Source organism: Protopterus annectens, chromosome 16.part0 (assembly GCF_019279795.1).
Source record: "Protopterus annectens isolate FY-2018-M chromosome 16.part0, PAN1.0, whole genome shotgun sequence".
In the NCBI taxonomy this organism is placed as follows: domain Eukaryota; kingdom Metazoa; phylum Chordata; order Ceratodontiformes; family Protopteridae; genus Protopterus; species Protopterus annectens.
Window position 1 is genome coordinate 80,996,458 of NC_056750.1, and position 25,531 is coordinate 81,021,988.

Here is a 25,531-nt window from a genome sequence, read left to right on the forward strand (position 1 = left end):
ACACGAGACAAGCAGTGACAACTGCTTCAATATTTCAAAATAATGGCAACAAAGACCCAACTCCCTGCAAGAAAAATTCTGCAGGCCTTGGAATTCATGGCATCTTGCATATTACTAATACCATTTGCAAAACTGCATATGAAGAAATTACAATGGTACCTGAAAAGTGTATGGGCTCAGCACAGCCACAGCTTGGAAACAATGATACCACTCATTCCCTGCCTTCAACAGGAGTTTCTATGGTGGGCACATTCATGTCACCTCAACAAGGGTCAGCCTTTCACCTTACCCACAGCCAGGCAAACTATGACAACAGATGCATCGGACTATGCCTAGGGAGCACACATGGCAGGGCAGTGCATTCAGGGCAAATGGACTACAGATCAGAGGCATCTGCATATCAGTCAAAAAGAAATGCTAGCAGTACAGAATGCCCTAACAGCTTTCAAGGACCTTCTACACCCAGGACAACTACTAATAAAGACGGACAATACCACAGTCATGTGGTACATAAGCAAGCAAGGAGGCACACATTCCTACCCTCTATGCAGGCAAGCAATGACCTTGTGGAACACTGCACTGTCTTACCAGGTTCAATTACAAGCACAATTCCTGCTAGGACAGAAAATCACATTGGCAGACGACCTAAGCAGAAACATCATGGATCCACACGAATGGAAACTAGATCCACAAGTATTTGCAATGATAGCTCAAAAATGGGGACGCCCAGACATAGATCTGTTTGCAAGCCCCCATAACCACCAACTTCAAAAATTTTGCACAAGGACCTCCCATCCACTAGCTTGGTAAGTGGACGCCCTCTCATTCAGTTGGAAAACATTAACAGTGTATGCCTTCCCTCCACTACCTCTTCTAGCAAAGTTACTGCTGAAAGTCAGATTAGAGAGACCACAAATGATACTTGTTGCACCAGACTGGCCATGCCAGCATTGGTACCCAATTTTAAGGAACATGGCCCACGGCCCACCATGGATTTTGCCACAAATTCCACACCTGCACACCCAGCGAGATCATCAGATTCTACACAGCCAGCTCAAGACTTTAAACTAGCTGCATGGCAAATTACCTAAACAACCAGCCAACACCTTTATCCAAAACTGCTATGGATGTCATTTTGGAGGCCAGGAGACCCAGAACCAAGAAAACCTATTCAGACAAATGGAAAAGATTTTGCGCCTGGACCCAGGCTAAAGGCCTAAACCCCCTTGATCCAAACATCCCTCGGATTCTACAATATTTAACTGAGATGTTACACAAATGACTTTCCTTTTTATCTATTAAGATCCACGCCTCAGCAATTTCAGCTCATTACAGCACAGATCCTCCTTTAGTCTCACATCCACTCCTGAGACAGTTCCTCAGAGGGGCTAAGAACTTAAGACCGCCAAGGAGAGGTCCAACACCTACTTGGGATCTCAACTTTGTTCTGGAAAAAGCTTAGACTTCCACCCTTTGAACCAGCCTTTTCTGCTGATTTAAAATTTCTTTCATGGAAAACTGCCCTTCTACTAGCAATAACCTCAGCTAGAAGAGTCTCAGAGCTGCAGGCACTAATGGCAGTGGAGCCTTTCATAATTTTTCATCAAGAGAGAGTCTCTCTACAAACAAATCCTTCCTTTATGCCAAAGGTGGTATCCAGTGTGGCCCTAAACCAAACCATTCACTTGCCCACCTTCTTCCCAAATCCCCAGAACAAAGGAGAAAGACTCCTGCACTCTTTGGACATTCACAGGCAATTACGTTACTACTTGGATAAAACTAAGGCTTTCAGAAAAACTGACCAGATTTTTGTAGCCTTTGCTACAGGATCACAAGGAAAAGCTATCTCAAAACAGACCATTTCAAAATGGATAGGGCATTGCATACGTTTCTGTTACACACATCATGGGAAACCAGTACCTGCTAACATTAGGTCCCACTCCACCAGGGCTACAGCTACATCAGCAGCCTTTCTCAGGGGAGTACAAACCAAGGATATTCTGAAAGCTGCTACTTGGAGTTCAGTGCACACCTTCACCAAACACTATCACTTACCTCTCTACTCTAAGACAAGAGCTGGTTTTGCCACTGCAGTTTTGCAGGGCTTACTAGCTTCTTCTAACCCTGTCTGACTCCACCTCCCATCCTTAGCTTTGGGATTCAACCCAAGTGTGATGACTGCAGCAGGGTAACACGATGAACATAGTACAGTTTTGTACCTACCATAAATGTAGATGTTTGAGTGTTCACCCTGCTGCAGTCCAGGTTACCCTCCCTCCATCCCCTCTGAACTAGCTGAACTTATCTCTACCACTCTATCCTCTGGGGTGTATTTGCTTGTATCAAAGGGTTTTATTTTTATTTTTATATAGCTATATGTATATATATATTTATATATATATTGCCTAACTATTGGGGGCACCTGACATCTTGGGCAAGAAAAACTGAAGAAAATGGCATTGGATGCCTCTTATATACCCCTGGCACACTGACGTCAGGGAAGAAGCGACAGCAACCGACGCCGGACCAAGACTTTGGAATTCGGGCCGACTGCGGGACCGCCTGATGGCAGGATAACCCAAGTGTGATGACTGCAGCAGGGTGAACACTCGAACATCTACATTTATGGTAGGTACAAAACTGTACTTTTCTGTGTTGTGCATGTGATGCTGTCAGTATTAGCTGATGTTTTTGTGTTGTGTATGTGATGCTGTCAGTATTAGCTGATGTTTCTGTGTTGTGCATGTGATGCTGTCAGTATTTGCTAATGTTTCTGTGTTGTGCATGTGCTGCTGTCAGTATTAGCCAATGTTTCTCTGTTGTACATGTGATGCTGTCAGTATTAGCTGATGTTTCTGTGTTGTGCATGTGATGCTGTCAGTATTAGCCAATGTTTCTGTGTTGTGCATGAGATGCTGTCAGTATTAGCCGATGTTTCTGTGTTGTGCATGTGATGCTGTCAGTATTAGACAATGTTTTTGTTTTGTGCATGTGATGCTGTCAGTATTATCCAATGTTTCTGTGTTGTGCATGTGATGCTGTCTGTACTATCTGATGTTTCTGTGTTGTGCATGTGATGCTGATGTTTCTGTGTTGTGCATAAGATGCTGTCAGTATTAGCCGATGTTTCTGTGTTGTGCATGTGATGCTGTCAGTATTAGCTGATGTTTCTTTGTTGTGCATGTGATGCTGTTAGTATTAGCCGATGTTTCTGTGTTGTGCATGTGATGCTGTCAGTATTAGCAGATGTTTCTGTGTTATGCATGTGATGCTGTCTGTATTAGCTGATGTTTCTGCATTGTGCATGTGATGCTGTCAGTATTTGCCGATGTTTCTGTGTTGTGCATGTGATGCTGTCAGTATTAGCCAATGTTTCTGTGTTGTGCATGTGATGCTGTCAGTATTAGCTGATGTTTCTGTGTTGTGCATGTGATGCTGTTAGTATTAGCCGATGTTTCTGTGTTGTGCATGTGATGCTGTCAGTATTAGCTGATGTTTCTTTGTTGTGCATGTGATGCTGTCAGTATTAGCCAATGATGTCCTTCAAGAATGCAACTGCAGTCATAACATATGGGTTGTCCTGCCTCAGGCAGCCCTCGGTCGGCCGAATTGCAAAGTGTGGGTCTGGCGTCGGCTGGTGTCGCCTCCTCTCCGACGTCACAACAGCTGGAGTATAAAGGCATCGGCCGACGCCATCTTCTTCAGTCTTTCTTGCCGCACGGTGCCTGAAGCAGAAGCAGTTTGCAAGTGCCAGTCAGTCAGCTCCTGTATTTTCAGTACGGAAGTCATCTAAAAGCTAAGTACCCCATTGGGGAACATTTATTCTTGCCTCAGCCGATGTCAGAACAAATTGAGAAAGTTAATAATTGTTTGTCTTGTGGTAAACAAATACCTCATAAGGACTTCCATTCTCTCTGCCTTCCTTGCCTGGGCCCAGACCATGACGCCTCGGCCTGTGCTGCCTGTGCTTGCTTTAATAAGTGCACTCTCAGGCACTGGGCAGAATTCGCCGAGGACTTTTTCCGTGAATCCTTTGCGTATATCATGCCATTGGATCAACCGACAACCCAATCTGCTAAAAAACGCAAGGACCGGGACCGACATTCTCGGCCCGCGTCCACTACCGATGTGACTCCCATATCCTCGGCTAGCACTCCGGTCCCCTCGGAAGTGGTAGATGAACCGCTCCAGGCCGGCGACACAGAATTAACTCGTCCTTCGGTCTCGGAGATCTCTCCGGTGCCGGTTGTGGATTTTCCTCCGGAAACCAAAGTTCTGGATCTACCCGACACCATTCCTGTGGACAAGGTAACGCCTACACGTGGGGCTGCTAGGCCTCCTGTTTCCATGTCCATCAAAGCCTTTGCACGTGCTAAGGCCGCCAGTCAGGCCAAGGCCCATCCTAAGCCTGCCCAGGCCCCTTCATCTGATAAGCAGATCATGTGTCTGGCTGCAGATCTTATTTCCCTTATCGGGGGGTCTCAGCCTCATCCGGACAGGGGTTCTCAGCCACCTGCAGAAAAAAGGCCTAGAACTAAGCAGGCAGACAACCTCTCCTCGGATGAAGACTCTGGGGATTCTGAGCATTCTGATGCCCAAGAAGAACCCTTCCAGGCCTACGAGGACTCTGATGCTGAGGAATCAATTCCCTCTGCCTCCCCTCCAGAGGATTTCTCTTTTGGTGAAGTCCTGCATTCCATGAGGGAACATTTTCAATGGCAGGGTCAGGAATTCTCTGACTCCAGGAAAAGGCTTCGTACTTTCCTCAAGCTTCCCCAGCACAGACCCTTGGCTATCCCTCCAGTTATGGATGTTTTGGATGATGTTTACTCTGACTCCAGTGCCAACCTTGATTCTCTTCCTCCTGCTCCTGTCAAGCCGGACAGATATTACAGGGTCCCTTACACTCACAAGCACCTTTTTAAGGCTCACTCCGTGGACCTAGAAACTATTTCACAGGGCCCCAAGGGAATGGCTTCCTCCACTGCCAAAAACTCACTGCCAGCTGACAGAGAAGCTAGGTCCCTGGAGAGATGGGGTAAAAAAGTATATACCTCTACTACTTTAGCCATGAGGTCTCTTAACTGCCTCTTTCACATGTTTCAGTACCAAGATTTTCTCCTAGATGATTTACAGAAAAAGTTAGCCTCTCCTGAGCCTATTGATAAAAAGGCACTGCAGGATCATATTCATAACACTCAGCAGGTTAATAACCATTTTCTACAGTGTGGTTATGATGCACTGGAAGCTTCATGTAGGGCAGCTATGACTGGGGCTGTAATACGTAGACATGCTTGGTTGAAGGATCAGTCTTTGCCTGACCATGTTAAAGTAAAGTTACTGGATGCACCATTGGAAAAACAAAAGCTTTTTGATGCTACTGCACAAGATGTATTGAAATCCATAGAGGAAAAATCAAAGTCAGTACAGACAGTCAAGGATTTCCTTCAGGTTCAGCCACCCAGATTCAGCAGAAACTGGCCCTCCAAGAATTGGTCCTTCCCCAGCTCTGACAAGTTTCAAAGGGGAAAAAGCAGACGTGGCCAAGGTAGAGGGCAATACCGAGGATCTTACAGGGGACGCCAATGGCAACCTCCAAATCAAAGAAGTGGCGCAAACAATTCAGCTGCACCACAAGGACAATCACAATGACTTGACTTTCGTACCGCCTACAAAGGTTCAAAGAGAAGCACCTTTGGGCGGAAAATTAGCCTTATTCTCACAAAACTGGCATATCATAACCAAGGACAATTGGATTCTGGATTTGATAGACAACGGTTACAGATTCCACTTTCACACATTACCAATAAACCAAGGCATGCCAAACCTGCCACATCATCAAAGGGCAGAGGCACTCACTCAAGTTTCCAAGCTATTAAGTATAAAAGCAATAGAAAGGGTTCCTCCTCAGGAACAAGGCCAGGGATTTTATTCAAGATTGTTCCTTGTTCCAAGAAAAGAAAACAAGTGGAGACCCATACTGGACTTGTCAACTCTAAACACTTTCCTCATTGTGCCAAAGTTCAAAATGCTGACATTGCAGCAACTTCTTCCCATGTTGGGCAAGGGGTCTTGGCTGGTCACTCTGGACCTCAAGGAGGCATACCTGCATGTCCCAATCAGACAAAGCTGCAGAAGATACCTCAGATTTCTTGCAGGGACAGAGCATTATCAATTCTCAGCATTGCCATTTGGCTTATCTACTGCACCCAGAGTGTTCACGAAATGCCTGGCATCAGTAGTGGCACACTGCAGACTGCAGGGGATTCAAATATACCCCTACTTGGACGACTGTCTCATACAAGCAGACAACAAACAAACCTTAAAAGGGAATTTGGACTATGTCATGCATCTACTGCAGGCCTTGGGATACACAGTCAACATTCAGAAGTCAAACTTACTACCATGCCAACAAATTATATTCCTAGGAGCCAAACTGGACATGGAAAAACAAATGGCCTACCTCACAGAGGAAAAACAGCAGCATTTACCAGAGTACTTCAAAGGCCTAGCAAAGCTTTCCCAGCTGACTGCAAGGAAAATCCTGCAGGCCCTGGGCTTCATGGCATCTTGCATCCTTCTGATACCTTTGGCAAGACTTCATATGAGAAAGCTGCAGTGGTATCTAAAAAACTTATGGTCTCAACACAACAACAGCCTAGAGGACATGATCACACTTATTCCATGTCTGCAGAAGGAATTTCTATGGTGGGCTCAAGCCAGTCAACTAAACGAAGGCATGCTTTTCAACAGACCTCAAGCAGACCAAATGATAACAACAGACGCCTCAGACCATGGATGGGGGGGGCGCACATGGAGGGCAGATGCATTTAAGGTCTTTGGACGCCAAAGGAAAGACATCTGCACATAAACCAAAAGGAGATGTTGGCAGTGATACATGCCATCGAGACTTTCGAAAAAGCACTAAGACAAGGACATTTGCTAATAAGGACAGACAACACTACTGTCATGTGGTACATAAACAAGCAGGGAGGCACTCATTCTTACCCCCTCTGCAGACTAACAATGCTTCTCTGGGAAAAATCCCTGAGCCTGAGGATACATTTACAATCCCAATTTGTACCAGGCAAGTTCAATGTACTGGCGGACAACCTGAGCAGAAATTTCATGGATCCACACGAATGGATGCTGCACCCTCACATTTTCTCTCAACTGGCAAGGACATGGGGAAGACCGGACGTGGATCTTTTTGCTTCCCACTTAAATCATCACCTGGAAAAGTTCTGCACAAGGACGCACCACCCTCTAGCTTGGAAAACGGATGCTCTCTCCTTCAGCTGGAATTCTCTAAAAATGTATGCATTCCCTCCCCTGCCTCTGCTGACCAAGGTGATACTGAAGATCAAAGCAGAACAACCAACAGGGATCTTGATAGCTCCAGACTGGCCGAGGCAACACTGGTACCCATTGCTATTGACCATAACTCGGACCAAGCCATGGCCTCTGACCCTATGGCACCTGCTCCTAACTCAACACAATTACAGGCCTGTACATCAAGACCTGAAAGCATTGCATTTGACAGCCTGGAGGCTACCATGACTTCAACACCAAACTCTCTTTCCAAATCTGTTCAAGAGATCTTGCTGGAAGCACGCAGACCTTCCACCAGAAAAACCTATTCAGCCAAGTGGAAGAGATTCAGTATCTGGAATGCCACCAGGGGTCAGGACACAGCATTACTGAGTATACCTCAAATATTAGAATACTTGGCAGAACTATTTCATACTGGACTCTCATACTCCTCAATAAAGATTCATGCCTCAGCAATCTCAGCAAAATACAACTGTGACCCTCCAGTGTTTTCGCATCCTCTGCTAAGACAGTTTCTAAGAGGGATAAAGAATATCAAACCTCCCAGAAAACAGCCAGTACCTGCATGGGACCTCAACTACGTGTTGGAAAAACTAACTCTCCCTCCATTTGAGCCAGCAGCAACCTCAGAAATGCAATTTATGTCATGGAAGACGGTCTTCTTATTGGCAGTCACCTCTGCAAGAAGAGTTTCGGAGATACAGGCACTCATGGCAGTGCCCCCCTTCCTCATTTTTCATCAAGACAGAGTCTCTCTAAGAACCAATCCTACATTCATGCCAAAAGTAATTTCCAGGGTGTCTCTAAATCAAGCTATTCATCTACCTGCATTCTTTCCCAATCCTCAAAATAGGGGGGAAAAACTTCTGCATACTTTGGACATATACAGACAATTACGCTACTACTTGGACAGAACTAAGGCCACCAGAAGGTCTGACCAGCTGTTAGTAGCCTATGCTGCTGGAGTACAAGGAAAAGCAATCTCCAAGCAAACAATTTCAAAATGGATTGGACATTGCATCAGATTTTGCTACTCTTTCCATGGAAAAGGTGTGCCAGCCAATATCAGGCCACATTCCACCAGAGCTATAGCCACTTCCACAGCTTTCCTAAGAGAAGTGGCAACAAAGGACATTTTAGAAGCTGCTACATGGAGCTCCGTGCATACATTTACCAAGCACTACAACCTGCCCTTATACTCCAGATCCCGAGCAGGCTTTGCTTCTGCAGTCCTGCAGGGGATTTTAGCTACACCATCCTTATCTTAGTTCCATCCACCCCCAGGTTGGCTATGGTACTCAACCCATATGTTATGACTGCAGTTGCATTCTTGAAGGACATAGTACAGTTTTGTACCTACCATAAATGTAGATGTCCGATAGATATGCAACTGCAGTCGGATTTTCCCACCCTCCTACCCCTCTGTATCCTTCTTTTTGGGTCCCTACCCCTCTTCCCTTCAGCTGGGGGTATCTCCTATGGTGTATCTGTTTATTACTGTTGTGCATGTTTTGGATTATTTTATCCATTTACCAAATTTAGCCTTCCTAGGAGGGCACCTGGCATCTGGGGCAAGAAACACTGAAGAAGATGGCGTCGGCCGATGCCATTATACTCCAGCCATTGTGACGTCGGAGAGGAGGCGACACCAGCCGACACCGGACCCAGAATTTGCAAGTCGGCCGACCGAGGGCTGCCTGAGGCAGGACAACCCATATGTTATGACTGCAGTTGCATATCTATCGGACATCTACATTTATGGTAGGTACAAAACTGTACTTTTCTGTGTTGTGCATGTGATGCTGTCAGTATTAGCTGATGTTTCTGTGTTGTGCATGTGATGCTGTCAGTATTAGCCGATGTGTCTGTGATGTCCTTCAAGGATGCAACTGCAGTCCTGACATATGGGTTGTCCTGCCTCAGGCAGTCCTTCGGTCGGACGGATTCCAAAGTCTGGGTCTGGCGTCAGCTGATGTCGCCCTTTCCCCGATGTCAGAGCGCCTGGGGTATAAAAGCGTCAGCCGACGCCATCTTCTTCAGTCTTTCTTGCCGCTCGGCGCCCGAAGCAGAAGCAGTTCGCAAGTGCCGGTCGACCAGCTCCTGTGTTTTCAGCTACTGAAGTCTTCAAAAAAGCTATTTCTTGCCTCAGCCGATGTCAGATAAAACTGTAAAAGTTAATAACTGTTTAACTTATGGGAAACAAATACCTCATAAGGATTTCCACTCTTACTGCGTACCCTGCCTAGGCCCAGAACACAATGTCTCGGCCTGTACAGCTTGTGCTTCCTTCAATAAATGCACTCTTAGGCGTCGGACAGAGTTTGCACAGGATTATTTTGGGGAAGATTTCTGTTATATCATGCCATCGGAGCTTCCGACAGCACATTTACCTAAAAAACGGAAGGATAAGGACCGACACCCGCGGTCCGTGGTCTCGGCTGACACCATGCTTAGGCCTACAGCGAGTGTCTCGGTCTTCTGTGCCGGTTTTACAACCGCTACAGACCGATGACACCGCCCCACCAGTTACTACGGTACCAGAGGCCAGCTCGGTGCCAGTTTCTGTACTCCCCTCTGAGACCGTAGCCCAGGATATTTCTAACACCATTTCAGTGGATAAGACTACTCCAGCACGCGGGGCTGCCAGGCCTCCAGTGTCTATGTCCATTAAGGCCTACACACGTGCTAAGGCTGCCAAACAGGCTAAGTCTCTCCCTCCAAGATCTGTTTCTCTGGGATCCACTTCTGGTTCTCAAATTTTAAGTTTGGCTGAGGACCTTATTTCTTTAATTAGGGGTTCTCAGCCACATCCAGATAGAGGCTCTCAGCCACCTTCTTTCAAGAGGCCTAGGGTTGAGCAGGTAGATCCCCAGTCCTCCAATGAGGCCTCAGGTGATTCTGCACATTCAGACTACCAGGAGGAGGCCTTCCCGGCCTACGAGGATTCTGATGCGGAGGAATCCATTCCCTCTGCTTCTCCTCCTGAGGAGTTTTCCTTTGGGGAAACGTTTCATTCCATGAGGGAACACTTCAAATGGCAAGGCCAAGAATACTCAGATTCTAGGAAAAGGTTAAGGGAATTTTTAAAGCTACCTCAGCATAAACCCTTAGCTATTCCTCCAGTTTTAAATGTTTTAGATGATGTGTACTTAGAATCTAGTGTTTCCTGACTCCTCCCCTGCTCCTGTCAAGCCAGACAGGTACTACAGGGTCCCAGACACACATCAATTTCTGTACAAGGGCCATACTGCTGACCCTGAAACTATTTCTCAGGGGCCTAAAGGGGTTTCCTCCACTACTGCTAAGAATCCACTTCCTTCGGAAAGAGATTCTAGGGCTTTAGAAATGTGGGGCAAGAAAGTATATACATCTTTCACCCTTTCTATGCAAGCATTAAGCTGTCAATTTCATATGATTCAGTATCAGGAATACATGTTGGATGACTTGCAAAAGAAATTGGCTTCCCCTGAACCATTAGATAGAAAGGGGTTACAGGAATTGGTTCATAATACTCAGCAGGTTAGCAACCATTTCCTTCAGTGTGGATATGATGCATTGGAAGCTTCATGCAGAGCAGCAATGACAGGTGTGGTTATACGCAGACATGCTTGGTTAAAGGAACAAACATTGCCAGACCATGTGAAAATTAAGCTTTTGGATGCACCACTAGAGAAACATAAGCTATTTGGTGCTACTGCACAAGAGGTTTTAAAGAAAATAGAGGAAAAGGCAAAATCAGTGCAAACAGTCAAAGATTTCCTCCAGGTACAGCCTCCAAGATTCAGCAGGAATTGCCCTTCTAAGCATTGGTCCTTTCCAGACACAGACAAATTTCAAAGAGGCAAAAACAGACGTGGCAGAGGTAGAGGGCAAACTCGAGGCTCCTACAGAGGACGTCAATGGCAGCCTCCGAACCAGAGAGGACCTTCCACTGCTCTGCAGGGACAATCTCAATGACTTGACTTTGACTCCGCCATCCAGGGCTCAATTAGAAGCACCTTTGGGTGGAAAATTATCTTTATTCTCTCAAAATTGGCACAATATTACAAAGGACAAATGGATACTGGACATAATAGACAAGGGATACAGATTCCATTTTCATACACTGCCAACAAGACATGGCAGGCCAAACCTGCCACCAAATCAAAGGGCAGAGGCACTCAAACAAGTAACAAACCTAGTTCAAATAAGAGCAATAGAAAAGGTTCCTGCTGCAGAACAAGGCCAAGGATTTTATTCAAGACTGTTCCTTGTTCCAAGAAAAGAAAACCAATGGAGACCCATTCTGGACTTGTCCGCACTGAATACTTACCTTATTGTGCCAAAATTCAAAATGCTGACTTTACAGCAACTCCTTCCCATGCTGGGCAAGGGGTCTTGGCTGGTAACTCTGGACCTCAAGGAGGCATACCTGCATGTCCCAATCAGACAAAGTTGCAGAAGATACCTCAGATTTCTTGCAGGCTCAGAGCATTATCAATTCTCAGCATTGCCCTTTGGCTTATCTACTGCACCCAGAGTGTTCACGAAATGCCTGGCATCAGTAATTGCACATTGCAGACTTCAGGGGATACAAATATACCCTTACCTGGACGACTGCCTTATACAAGCGGACAGCCAACAAGCCTTGTTAAAAACTTGGACTATGTCATTCACCTACTGCAGGCCTTGGGATACACAGTCAATATTCAGAAATCAAGTCTCGTACCATCCCAACAAATACCTTTCCTGGGTGCCACACTGGACACAAACACCCAGATGGCGTTTCTGACAAAAGAAAAACAAAAACAATTACCAGAATACTTCAGAAAATTGGCAACACACACCCAGATGACTGCAAGGAAAATCCTGCAGGACCTGGGTTTCATGGCATCTTGCATTCTTCTGATTCCACACGCAAGGCTGCATATGAGGAAACTACAATGGTATCTAAAAAGTCTATGGTCTCAACACAGCCACAGCCTGGAAGCATTGATCCCACTCATTCCATGCCTTCAAAAGGAATTTCTGTGGTGGGCTCAAGCAAGCCAGATAAACAAAGGTCTGCCTTTCAGCAAGCCTCATACAAGTCAAACCATAACAACAGACACCTCAGACCATGGATGGGGGGGGCGCACATGGAGGGCAGATGCATTCAAGGACAATGGACACAAAAAGAAAAGCACCTGCACATCAACCAAAAAGAAATGCCGGCAGTGATACATGCAATCAAGGCCTTCAAAAAGTTCATGCATCAGGGCCATCTACTAATAAAGACAGACAATACCACAGTTATGTGGTACATAAACAAGCAAGGAGGTACCCATTCCTACCCTCTTTGCAGACTGGCAATGAATCTCTGGGATATTTCCCTACAACTGAAAATAGAGCTACAATCCCAGTTTGTACCAGGGAAGGACGATGTTCTGGCGGACAGCCTAAGCAGAAACATCATGGATTCACATGAATGGATGTTGCATCCAGACATATTCTTACAAATAACTCAAGCATGGGGAAGGCCGGACATAGATCTTTTTGCCTCCCACCTCAATCACCATCTGAAAAAGTTTTGCACAAGGACATACCATCCTCAAGCATGGAAGGTGGACGCTCTCTCCTTCAGTTGGAACTCTCTAACACTATATGCCTTCCCACCTCTTCCTTTGATGACCAAGGTGTTACTAAAGATCAAGACAGAGCAACCGAAAGTCATACTGATAGCTCCAGACTGGCCAAGACAACACTGGTACCCACTGCTACGGAGCTTGACACACACCAATCCATGGCTCCTTCCTCAATGGCCACTTCTTCTGACACAGCACAATTACAGGACACTACACCCCAGCTTGAAAACATTGAAGCTGACAGCTTGGAAGATTCCATGACTATTCCTCAGGATACACTTTCCAAAAGGGTAAAAGATATCATCCTGGAGGCACGCAGACCTTCCACTAGAAAAACGTACTCAGCAAAATGGAAGAGATTTTTTATCTGGCACAGCAAAAAGGGTCAAGACCCATCAGTGATGAGCATTCCACAGATCCTAGAATATTTGGCTGAAATGCTCCACAATGGCCTTTCATATTCTTCCATAAAAATACATGCTTCAACAATATCTGCCAAATATAACACTGATCGGCCTGTATTTTCTCACCCATTGCTAAGACAGTTTCTAAGAGATATAAAGAACATCAACCCTCCAAGGAAACCACCAGTGCCTGCATGGGACCTCAACTTCATGCTGGAAAAATTAACTCTTCCTCCCTTTGAACCAGCAGCATCTTCAGAGTTGCAATTTCTGTCTTGGAAGACAGCTTTCCTTCTGGCAGTAACCTCAGCAAGAAGAGTCTCTGAGCTACAGGCCCTTATGGCAATACAACCATTTCTAATTTTCATCAGGACAGAGTTTCTTTGAGAACCAATCCATCATTCATGCCAAAGGTGGTATCCAGGGTGTCCCTGAATCAAGCTATTCACCTGCCTACCTTCTTTCCCAATCCTCAAAATAAAGGAGAGAGACTTCTGCACACCTTGGACATACACAGACAGTTGCGCTACTACTTGGACAGAACAAAGTCTTTCAGAAAATCTGACCAGCTTTTTGTAGCTTGCGCTGCTGGATTGCAGGGAAAAGCAATTTCCAAACAGACAATTTCTAAATGGATTGGAAATTGCATTCGATTCTGCTAATCTTTTCATGGAAAAACTGTGCCAGCTGACATCAGGCCACATTCCACCAGAGCTACAGCCACCTCCACAGCCTTTTTAAGAGGAGTGGCAACAAAGGACATTTTAGAAGCTGCTACATGGAGCTCCGTGCATACATTTTCCAAACATTATAACCTGCCTTTATATTCCAGATCCAGAGCAGGGTTTGCTTCTGCAGTCCTGCAGGGCATTTTAGCTACACCATCTTTGTCTTAGTGCCTACCACCCCAGGTTGGCTATGGTATTCAACCCATATGTCAGGACTGCAGTTGCATCCTTGAAGGACATAGTACAGTTTTGTACCTACCATAAATGTAGATGTCCGATAGGTATGCAACTGCAGTCAGGTTTTCCCTCCCACCTACCCCTCTGTGGTATTCTTTTGGGTTTCTACCCCTCATTTTAGCTACCTGGGGTAATCTTTTATGGTGTATTTGTTTTTATGCTGTTGTACTTGTCTGGAATTTTTTCTCTATTTTCAAAATTTAGCCTTCCTTAGAGGGCACCTGGCATCTGGGGCAAGAAACATTGAAGAAGATGGCGTCGGCTGATGCTTTTATACCCCAGGCACTCTGATGTCGGGGAAAGGGCGACATCAGCCGACGCCGGACCCAGACTTTGGAATCCGGCTGACCGAAGGGCTGCCTGAGGCAGGACAACCCATATGTCAGGACTGCAGTTGCATACCTATCGGACATCTACATTTATGGTAGGTACAAAACTGTACTTTGTGCATGTGATGCTGTCAGTATTAGCTGATGTTTCTTTGTTGTGCATGTGATGCTGTCAGTATTAGCCGATGTTTCTGTGTTGTGCATGTGATGCTGTCAGTATTAGCCCATGTTTCTGTGTCATGGATGTGATGCTGTCTGTATTAGCCAATGTTTCTGTGTTGTGCATGTAATGTTGTCAGTATTAGCAGATGTTTCTGTGTTGTGCATGTGATGCTGTCAGTATTAGCCAATGTTTCTGTGTTGTGCATCTGATGCTGTCAGTATTAGCCGATGTTTCTGTGTTGTGCGTGTGATGCTGTCAGTATTAGCCGATGTTTCTGTGTTGTGCATTTAATGTTGTCAGTATTAGCCGATGTTTCTGTGTTGTGCATGTGATGCTGTCAGTATTAGCCGATATTTCTGTGATGTGCATGTTCTGCTGTCAGTATTAGCTGATATTTCTGTGTTGTGCATGTGATGCTGTCAGTATTAGCTGATGATTCTGTGTTGTGGTTGTGATGCTGTCAGTATTAGCAGATGTTTCTGTGTTGTGCATGTGCTGCTGTCTGTATTAGCTGATGTCTCTGTGTTGTGCATGTGATGCTGTCAGTATTAGCTGATGTTTCTGTGTTGTGGATGTGATGCTGTCAGTATTAGCCGATGTTTCTGTGTTGTGCATGTGATGCTGTCAGTATTAGCTGATGTTTCTGTGTTGTGCATGTGATGCTGTCAGTATTAGCCAATGTTTCTGTGTTGTGGATGTGATGCTGTCAGTATTAGCCAATGTTTCTGTGTTGTGCATGTGATGCTGTCAGTATTAGCTGATGTTTCTGTGTTGTGCATGTGATGCTGTCAGTATTAGCTGATGTTTCTGTGTTGTGCATGTGATGCTGTCAGTATTAGCTGATGTTTCTGTGTTGTGCATGTGATGCTGTCAGTATTAGCTGATGTTTCTGTGTTGTGCATGTGATGCTGTCAGTATTAGCTGATGTTTCTGTGTTGTGCATGTGATGCTGTCAGTATTAGCTGATGTTTCTGTGTTGTGCATGTGATGCTGTCAGTATTAGCTGATGTTTCTGTGTTGTGCATGTGATGCTGTCAGTATTAGCCAATGTTTCTGTGTTGTGCATGAGATGCTGTCAGTATTAGCTGATGTTTCTGTGTTGTGCATGTGATGCTGTCAGTATTAACTGATGTTTCTGTGTTGTGCATGTGATGCTGTCAGTATTAGCCAATGTTTCTGTGTTGTGCATGAGATGCTGTCAGTATTAGCAGATGGCAGATGTTTCTGTGTTATGCATGTGATGCTGTCAGTACTAGCCAATGTTTCTGTGTTGTGCATGTGATGCTGTCAGTATTCCTTTTGTTAAATACCTGACTGTGCTGTTTTTGTCTTTACTTTCCCACTGCGGGATCCACAGCACAAACCACAACCTTTTCACAGCAGGAGTGTGTCAGTGGTCAGTGGTATGCTATTACATTTGTTTCATACCTGTCCTTGTTGTTAATCCTGTAGCTGTCCTTAATTTATACTGTGTCCTTCTTACCATTCCTAGGTCAGTCTACATCAATGACCTCCAGTGCACATACGAGTGGTACATGTGTGTCACATTCTGTATGTTTTAACTGTGCTAACATAGTTAATGGTGTAAATGATGGGATCAGTAATGCTGTTTGTTTTTCAACATTAGTTGTAGTTCATCCCAGTGCAACACCACCATCTTCCTATGAGTGTTTTCCTGGTATGTTTTTATGCATCACATATGATGGCCACATAAACAGATTATTTACTTATTATATGTACATTCTGTGAAACATACATACATGCATACATACAGTAGACTGCGAGTGAGGTCATTATTTGCAACATTGCAGTGAGATATATATAACGGTTTACCTTTGAAATTGTTGAAGTGCAACGTTTCGAAGGACAGATGCATGAAAGTACGTTTTGATGTTCACAGTTAGCTGAAAAAAAAATGTATTGAATGTGCAATGATCAAATGCACATTGACATTCACTCATTGCAGATTCAGCATTGTGGGTGCGGAGTGTGCTATAGTGGGGATGGGGAAATGGATTCCTTCCCCACTGTAGTGCGATCTCGGAGTTAAAATAATAAAGTAGGGGGTAGGGGGTGTGGGGGGTGCAGGGTGGCTTGCCCCCCTGCATTACAGTGTGCGTTTGACATTGGAGTTTGAAACTGAGTGAATCTGCTGCTTGATTTGCTGAGTTTCAAAGTTCAGAGACATTCAACAGTCTATATTCAGCTTTATGGGTCACCCAACTGGCTGTTCATAAAGCCGACTTTCAATGTTTCAAAGGTAAATCATATATACCATATGTTTTTGATGATATCCATCATGTGATGTAAACACATTGTCCTGATCTGTGTCTTTGTATCTTGTAGCACATAAGCTATCTTTATCATCCAGCAGCCCATGTTATGATCATGATATTCATGAGGTGTCACAGCATGATATTATGGCCCCTGGCACAGAGGACTTTGAATTGTTCAGAGAGTCCATCCATGAGGTTGACATTGATGCTGCAGCTGATGTAGCCTCATATGTGGAGGTCCACTTGTCTAGCCATTCAGAGGATGCTGCAAAACTTGATGTTGAACAGAGTGAGGCTGTTGATCAACTCACCACAGTTGAGAGCACTGCTGCTGGCAGCTCCACACAGCAACCAGTGACAGGGTGTCACTGTAGATGTAGGCGATCAGATGTTGTACATGGCCAGGTGTCAGAGGTTGTCCACCTCCTTGCTGCAGGCAAATGAATATTCAGAGAAATGGTATTGTTCAGATGTCCATGTACTTGCCCATGCCACACATTGTGTGGCACACCAGGTTGGGTGAGATTATAACTGCATTTGCCACTCAGAATGAGAGTCTGCTCTCTGTGGCATGGTCAGTAGAAACCCTGGCCTCTAGAGTACTGCAGCAGTGTCATACTATCAGCAGGATTCTGTGTTCCAAGACTGTGCTCAGCAGATTACAACCTGTGAGAGGCAGGCCACCTGTCTCCAGAACCACCACTGGCCATTAAGAATCACTGCCTGTGGCCCAACCTGCACAGAGTTTGATTGCTGGTCAATCTGCAGAGGTCTTATCTCAGTCAGAATGCCTTCAACTTGCAGTCATGCTCTTTCACCTCAGCATGGTGTTGTACCCCCATGCATGTCCACTGTAGTGCAACCAGAGCAAGATGTGTCTGTACATAGTTGGATCAGGGCAGACTGTGGTTTGAGATGTCAGCAAGGTTACCAGAGAGTGCTTTATAGTGTGTACAAAAGTGTAGTACACATTACTGGATCATATCATTGCAATATTACTATACTGTCATGTGTTTTCTGAAATTAAAATTTCTGTGTTATATTATGTACAGATATGAATGTGTAGCCTTACTGTTTACCATGCAGTGATGCAACAATCTGAGTGTGTATGCATACCTGTCTCAATTGTGCCCTGAGCTGATGATCCCCATCAATACACATTTGCATATGTTCATGTTGGGATATGTTATGAGTATGTTATGTGTGATGCTCAGTGTATACATGCAGTGGGTACCTGCCATTAGATGCAATATCTGCTGCTGTGGGGAGGGGCAACACCTGAACATCAATGTTCAGTCGATGTACTCATGTAAGTGTGGCTTGTCATGACTTACATATTTGCGTCAGACACTGTTGTGTAGCCTGGGCCTGCACTTGTGGTCACAACCCACATTATCCATGCCTGTTCTTTCTGTCCCTTATGTCCTCCTACTCCTCCTCTGATACCTGTGGTGGGATGTCCTCTTCAGATATTTGGGGGACATAGGATAGTTCACTCACACCTGTAACTGGAAGACCAACATGTGCTCAGGTTAGCATGTTGTTCAGCATGGCACATACCATTATCATCTGTACTGCCTATTCAGGTGTGTATTGTAATGTACATTAGCATGTTGTGCAGCATGGCATACACCATTCTCATCTTTGCTGCCTTTTCAGGTGTGTATTGCACTGCACCACCATGTTCTCTAGTTATGTTGTGCAGCATGGCACACATCATTATCATCTGTGCTGCCTTTTCAGGTGTGTATTGCAGGGCACGTTAGCATGTTGTTCAGCATGGCACAAAACATTATCATCTGTGGTGCCTTTTCAAATGTGTATTGCACTGAACCACCATGCGCTCTAGTTATGTTGTGCAGCATGGCGCATGCCATTATCATCAGTGCTGCCTTTTCAGGAGTGTATTGAACTACACCACCATGTGCTCTAGTTATGCTGTGTAGCATGGCACACACCATTATCATCTGTGCTGCCTTTTCAGGTGTGCATTGTAATTTAAGTAGGCATGTTGTGCAGCATGGCACATACCATTATCATCTTTGCTGCCTTCTCAGGTGTGTATTGTAATGTACATTAGCATGTTGTGTAGCATGACACACACCATTATCATCTTTGCTGCCTTTTCAGGTGTGTATTGCAATGCACCACCATGTGCTCTAGTTATGTTGTGCAGCATGGCACACAACATTATCATCTTTGTTGCCTTTTCAGGTGTGTAATGTAGTGCATGTTAGCATATTGCGCAGCATGGCACATGCCATTATCATCTGTGCTGCCCTTTCAGGTGTGTATTGCACTGCACCATCATGTGCTCTAGTTATGTTGTGCAGCATGGCACACACCATTATCATCTTTGCTGCCTTCTCATGTGTGTATTGCACTGCACCACCATGTGCTCTAGTTATGTTATGCAGCATGGCACACACCATTATCATCTCTGCTGCCTTTTCAGGTGTGTATTGCAGTGCACATTAGCATGTTGTGCAGCATGGCATACACCATTGCATCTGTACTGCCTTTTCAGGTGTGTATTGCACTACACCACCATGTGCTCTAGTTATGTTGTGCAGCATGGCACACACCATTATCATCTTTGCTGCCTTCTCAGGTGTGTATTGCACTACACCACCATGTGCTCTAGTTATGTTGTGCAGCATGGCATACACCATTGCATCTGTACTGCCTTTTTAGGTGTGTATTGAACTGCACCACCATGTGCTCTAGTTATGCAGTGCAGCATGACACACACCATTATCATCTGTGCTGCCTTTTCAGGTGTGTATTGCAGTGCACATTAGCATGTACTGCAGCATGGCAATGTTGTGCAGCATGTCACACACCATTATCATCTTTGTTGCTTTCCCAGGTGTGTATTGTACTGCACCACCATGTGCTCTAGTTATGTTTTGCAGCATGGCACACACCATTATCATCTTTGTTGCCTTATCAGGTGTGTATTGCACTGCAGCACAATGTGCTCTAGTTATGTTATGCAGCATGGCACACATCATTATCATCTGTGCTGCAGTTCCAGGTGTGTATTGCACTGCACCACCATGTGCTCTAGTTATGTTGTGCAGTATGACACACACCATTATCATCTGTGCTGCCTTTTCAGGTGTGTATTGCAGTGCATGTTAGTATATTGTGCAGCATGGCACACACCGTTATCATCTTTGCTGCCTTTTCAGGTGTGCATTGCACTGCACCACCATGTATTCTAGTTATGTTGTGCAGCATGGCACACACCAGGTGTGTATTGTAATGCACGTTAGCATGTTGTGCCACATGGCACACACCATTATCATCTTTGCTGCCTTCTCAGGTGTGTATTGCACTACACCACCATGTGCTCTAGTTATGTTGTGCAGCATGGCACACACCATTATCATCTTTGCTGCCTTTTCAAGTGTGTATTGCACTGCACCATTGGATGCATCCAGACATCTGAACCTTAGCTTTCAGTACACCAAATCATGCTCTGTGGTGCTTCTAATGGTTGCATGTGCTCTATTGTAGGTCTCCTGTGAAGGATTGGATGTTGACAGTAAGGGGTCATTAGCCACGGCTCAAGAGGATAACCACAGTCACCTGTTCTGGGGAATAAAACCACTTTTTATCAGGAGGAATATTGTTGATTGGATCCTTAGTGGATGGGACCCTTAAATTACATCCTAGGTGTGTTCCTGTACTTACTCAGAAGCAAACTCTCTGTTGGACTGCAGCCCTGAGTCCATTTTCCCTACAAATGGCAACATCATGGACACTTCTTGGGCTTGTTGCCATGATATTTGTTATGCAGCCTTCTGCTGCAAACATAGCTTGACAACTGATGGATGGCCATGTCTTTCTGTTTATGTATTGGTCTGCTTCTGGATGTCCTGGTGTCTTGACATCTATGTGTGTGTACATGGGGGGTGTTTGCAATATTGTAGCATTGGTGCATTTCAGTTCTCCGCTCCATGGATGTGGATGGGGAGTATATGTTGTCTTGCACCTTGCTTCTCATTACAGCCAGGAATTTAGCCAGGATATGACTTGCAGCTGTCTGCAATACTCCCACAGAATCCCCCATGTGTCTCTGGAATGTCCCAAATGCGAGTATAATGCAGGCTAAGACAAACTTTGATTTCAAGGAGGGGGATTCCTCACCAGGTCTGCACAGAGATGTGTGGGGCACACAAATGTAAAGACAACATGCACTATTTGGCTCTCTAGACTGTATCTGTCAATTACTTCCTGGTCTGACAGCTGATTTAGCTGCAGCTTTGCTCTGACTCTAGCTGGGTAACTTCTAGGACACACAACCATACCTTCACTTATGGCTTGTATCACTGCTGCTTGCTGTAGTTTATTAACAGCAGGTTACATTGTTATATGTTGTTTTTGTTTCAGTTTTGATACAGTATTCACATGAATTCCTTGTAAATGTATGCGCCAAGGATTTCAGAAACAAAGTTGGCACATTTTAGTTGTGTTGTGTATGCACAATGTGTTTTGGAATCACACTGGTATGCTCAGAATCTCTAAATATCCTACATTGAATACTTAAGTAGTCAGTCTGCCTCCAAACTGTCTTCTGGACTTGCATCCACAGCAGGTGTACTAAAGTCTTCCTTCGGTGTGCTGTGCTGTCTGCATATAGCTCTGTGAACTTTATGCAATCTGGCCTATAATCTCAGTACTAACCTACCTCTTAGATTTTTCTCAGCACATCCCTTTATGTTGCAGATGAAAATGGCAAATGTAATTGTCCTGATTACACATAAGCTAGTCACCTCTGTCTCTCTATATTTGAATTATATATATATATATATATATATATATATATATATATATATATATATATATATATATATATATATATATATATATATATATATATATATATATATATATGGATTCACTTTATAAGCTTGAAATTCTGAAATCCTGAATTACAGAATCTCGAGATCCATAAAGCAGAAAATCCAAATACCCGAAACTACACAATCACAAAGCCCTAAATCCCAAAACCACAAAACTGCAAAATTCAAACTCTCAACACTTTCAAACACCATTACAACACATGCACACAACTAAATAAACACACACACTTACCTTTATGATACCCCCTGCACACCCCCCCCACTTAAATATTCTAACTCCAAGGTCGCATTACATACACACAGACACAAAACACCACCACACAAACTACATTTCTCTTGCACACATACATCACAGTAACAACACACACTAACACATACTTCAGCCCCTACCCAACAACCTTAAACATAAACATTTACCTGAATCCACGAACACAGTGCAACACCAGAACCGCTAATTCAAAATCTCCCACATTCGAGATTTTGAATTTCACAGTTCTGGGGTTATGATCTTCCGATCATTCCAGTTTATGAACTCGAAATACTGAATTTCGAGATTTCAGTATTTCGAGCTTATAAAGTGTTCCTATATATATATATATATATATATATATATATATATATATACATATATATATATATATAAATATTCATTGAGTAACCCATACAATGACCCTCCCCCCATTGTAGAAGGAAGTAGCAGTCCACAAAAATCATAAAAACTGATTGGCCAAAAAAGAAAAAGAGCCATAAAAATGATAGAGAGGACTATCGAGGATGAAAAAGATATTATGTATTGTTACTATTATGCAAAAAGCCAAAAATGTCCAGACACAAGATATTCAAAAAGATTAAAAGGGAAATTAGAGGAAAGAAAAATGCTTCCACAAGAAAAACTGTCAGAAGCTTCAAATAAAAATGTATAGTCATTAATACAACAGATTTGTGAAAAGTTGTATATAGAGCAAGACATTTTGATATGTTTGGAAAAAGAAGCATTTGAGGAAGTGCAAAAATATAAACAACAAAACCTAGATATTTTTATAAAGTATAAAAAAGAAATATGGACATGGGAAAGAAAAAGAGATTTGATATGGTGCAATATTTATGCAAAGGCAAAAAACAAATTAATCAACCTAAAGAAGGCACCCCCAAAGATATTCAAAGAGAAATACAGGCAAAGGCATCAAGACATGAAAAATTTCACAATAAAAAAAAATAATATCAGAAATAAGGAATGTAGAAAAGAAGATTAGTAAAGTAGAAGTTAAAAAAATAGAAGTTGAAGTTATGGAGTGCCTGCGAAATGAAGGATTTGGTGTAGAAGGTCTAACACAGGTTACATCACAGCATTATGGAGTGAGTCCCCAAAGTAAGGAGAAACAGGAAGAGCAGGAAACATCTGAAGAAGAAATATGGACAGGGAAAGGAAAAGAGATTTAATATGGTGTAATATTTATGCAAAGGAGAAAGCAAAACGAATCAATACAAAAAGAGCAGCGCCAAAGATATTTGAAGAGAAATACAGGCAAAGGAATCTGGACATGGAAAATGTTACATTGCAAAAAATAAGAAGTCAAAGAGGAAGAGCAGAAAAGGAGATCAGTAACAGAGAAGTCAAAGAAGTAGAAACTGAGGTTATGGAATACCTCAGAAGTGAAGGACTTGGTGTAGAAAATCTGATTCAGAAAGCAACATAGCAGGATAGAGCAATGGATACCCAAAGTAAGGGGAAACCAGTGGAACTGGAAGTAACTTGTCAGATGTGATATGAAGATACTTTGGAGCCTCCCACAGGAAACCAGTATACATGTTCACTTGAAGCTAAACAACAAGGAAAGGAACAGGAAACTGCGGCAACTCTGACACAGTCAATGTTGAGGAGTGATAGGCCAGTGAGTTCCCATATGACAGAGCAACAGATGGCACAGGATGAAACTGAAGAGAATGTGCCACAGGAAGATGCTATAGAACTTTCTATAGAATATCCGCATAAAATGGAAAACAAAAAATGTGTCCTCAGCTTAGACAAAAATGAGCTAAGAGAAGAGCTGCTTGACATAATACAGATAGATAGTAAGATCAATGAAAGTGATAAAACCCAAAAAGTCAGAGGTCTGATAAAACAAATGAACACAGTAATTAGGACTGTCCATAGAGATCCATACGATGTTACACAAGTAAACAGGATATGTTACTGTGCTGCTAAATTAGTAACTGATAAAGTTCTACCACAAGAAGACAGGGTAGTGAGGGAGAAACTGAATACCATCATGGAAGTATCGAATAGAGAAAATTATAAAGCAATTAAGACAAGAAGTGTCACTGTTAGAAAAGTATAGAAGAGGGAACAGATCAGCAAAAACACTTAGAAAGATAGACATGATAAAAGCAATGCACAGTATTAGAACAGATCAGGATCTATCACGTCTATCTAAGTGTTTTTGTTGATCTGTTTCCTCTTCTATACGTTTATAACAATGACACTTCTTGTCTTAGTTGCTTTATAACAAACTGAGAATCTCAGCACAGGTAGAAAAACTTAGAAGATGCACAGATAAATATAAAGGAAAAGTACAAAATAAAACAGACAAAACAGTATCCTTCAGTGGATAAACATTTTATAACACAAAGTCCCAAAGGCATAAAAACAAGCAAAAAGTGTATAGGATGAAACATGGCAGATAAATCATATAAATAATTTATTGGTAAGTGCTTTCACACCAACTCAAAGGTGTTTCATCAGACCATTTTAAAAACCACGGTATTCACTTAAATAACCACACATCATCGATTACATTATCCCGTAGTCCAATCAGCATAAAGACATCATAGATAAATAAATTCATTGTAAGCAAATACAAAGAATAACTCAAATTATACAATAAAAAATAAAAATATAAACTGAAATGCATACAAAAATACAATTATAATAAAATATAAATAAAATAAATAAAAACCTAAATCTATGTGGCCGTGCTTGTAAATAAGGCTTAAGGGAAACACTTGCATTTAGTTCAGGAGACATATGTGCATGTAGCCGTATAATCCATCTTGTTTCACACTATTCAACTAAATTATCAAAGTCACCTAAGTGTCGATTCAAACTTAAAGTTCCAATAACTGTAAAGCCAAAAACATGTTCATATCCCTTTTCAATAACATGTTTTGCTAAAGCACTTCTTTCACAGTCTTTATTCCTGATAGCCTTCAAATGCTCCCTTATATGCTCATGCAGTGAGCGAATGGACTTACCAACATAGAAAGAAGTACAGTTGTTGCACACAGCAAGATAGACCACATACAAAGTGTTAAAATTAGCAGAAATATTAGGAGAATAAATCTAAGATGATTTCCCTGCTTAGATTAGCAGAAGCATATCAGTATCAAGCAGGAATGGAAATCAAACCAGAAGTAGATAAAAACCAGGCAGCAACTGAATGTGCCAAAAAACAAAAGAAAGAATATAAGGTGAAGGACCAGATGAGAAGGCAAGAAATATGGAAAATGCATAAATATAGTTGCAAGTATAGAAAACTTCTGGAAGAACCTCACGTTAATCAGGAACGAATGCAGCAATGGTTAAGGAGA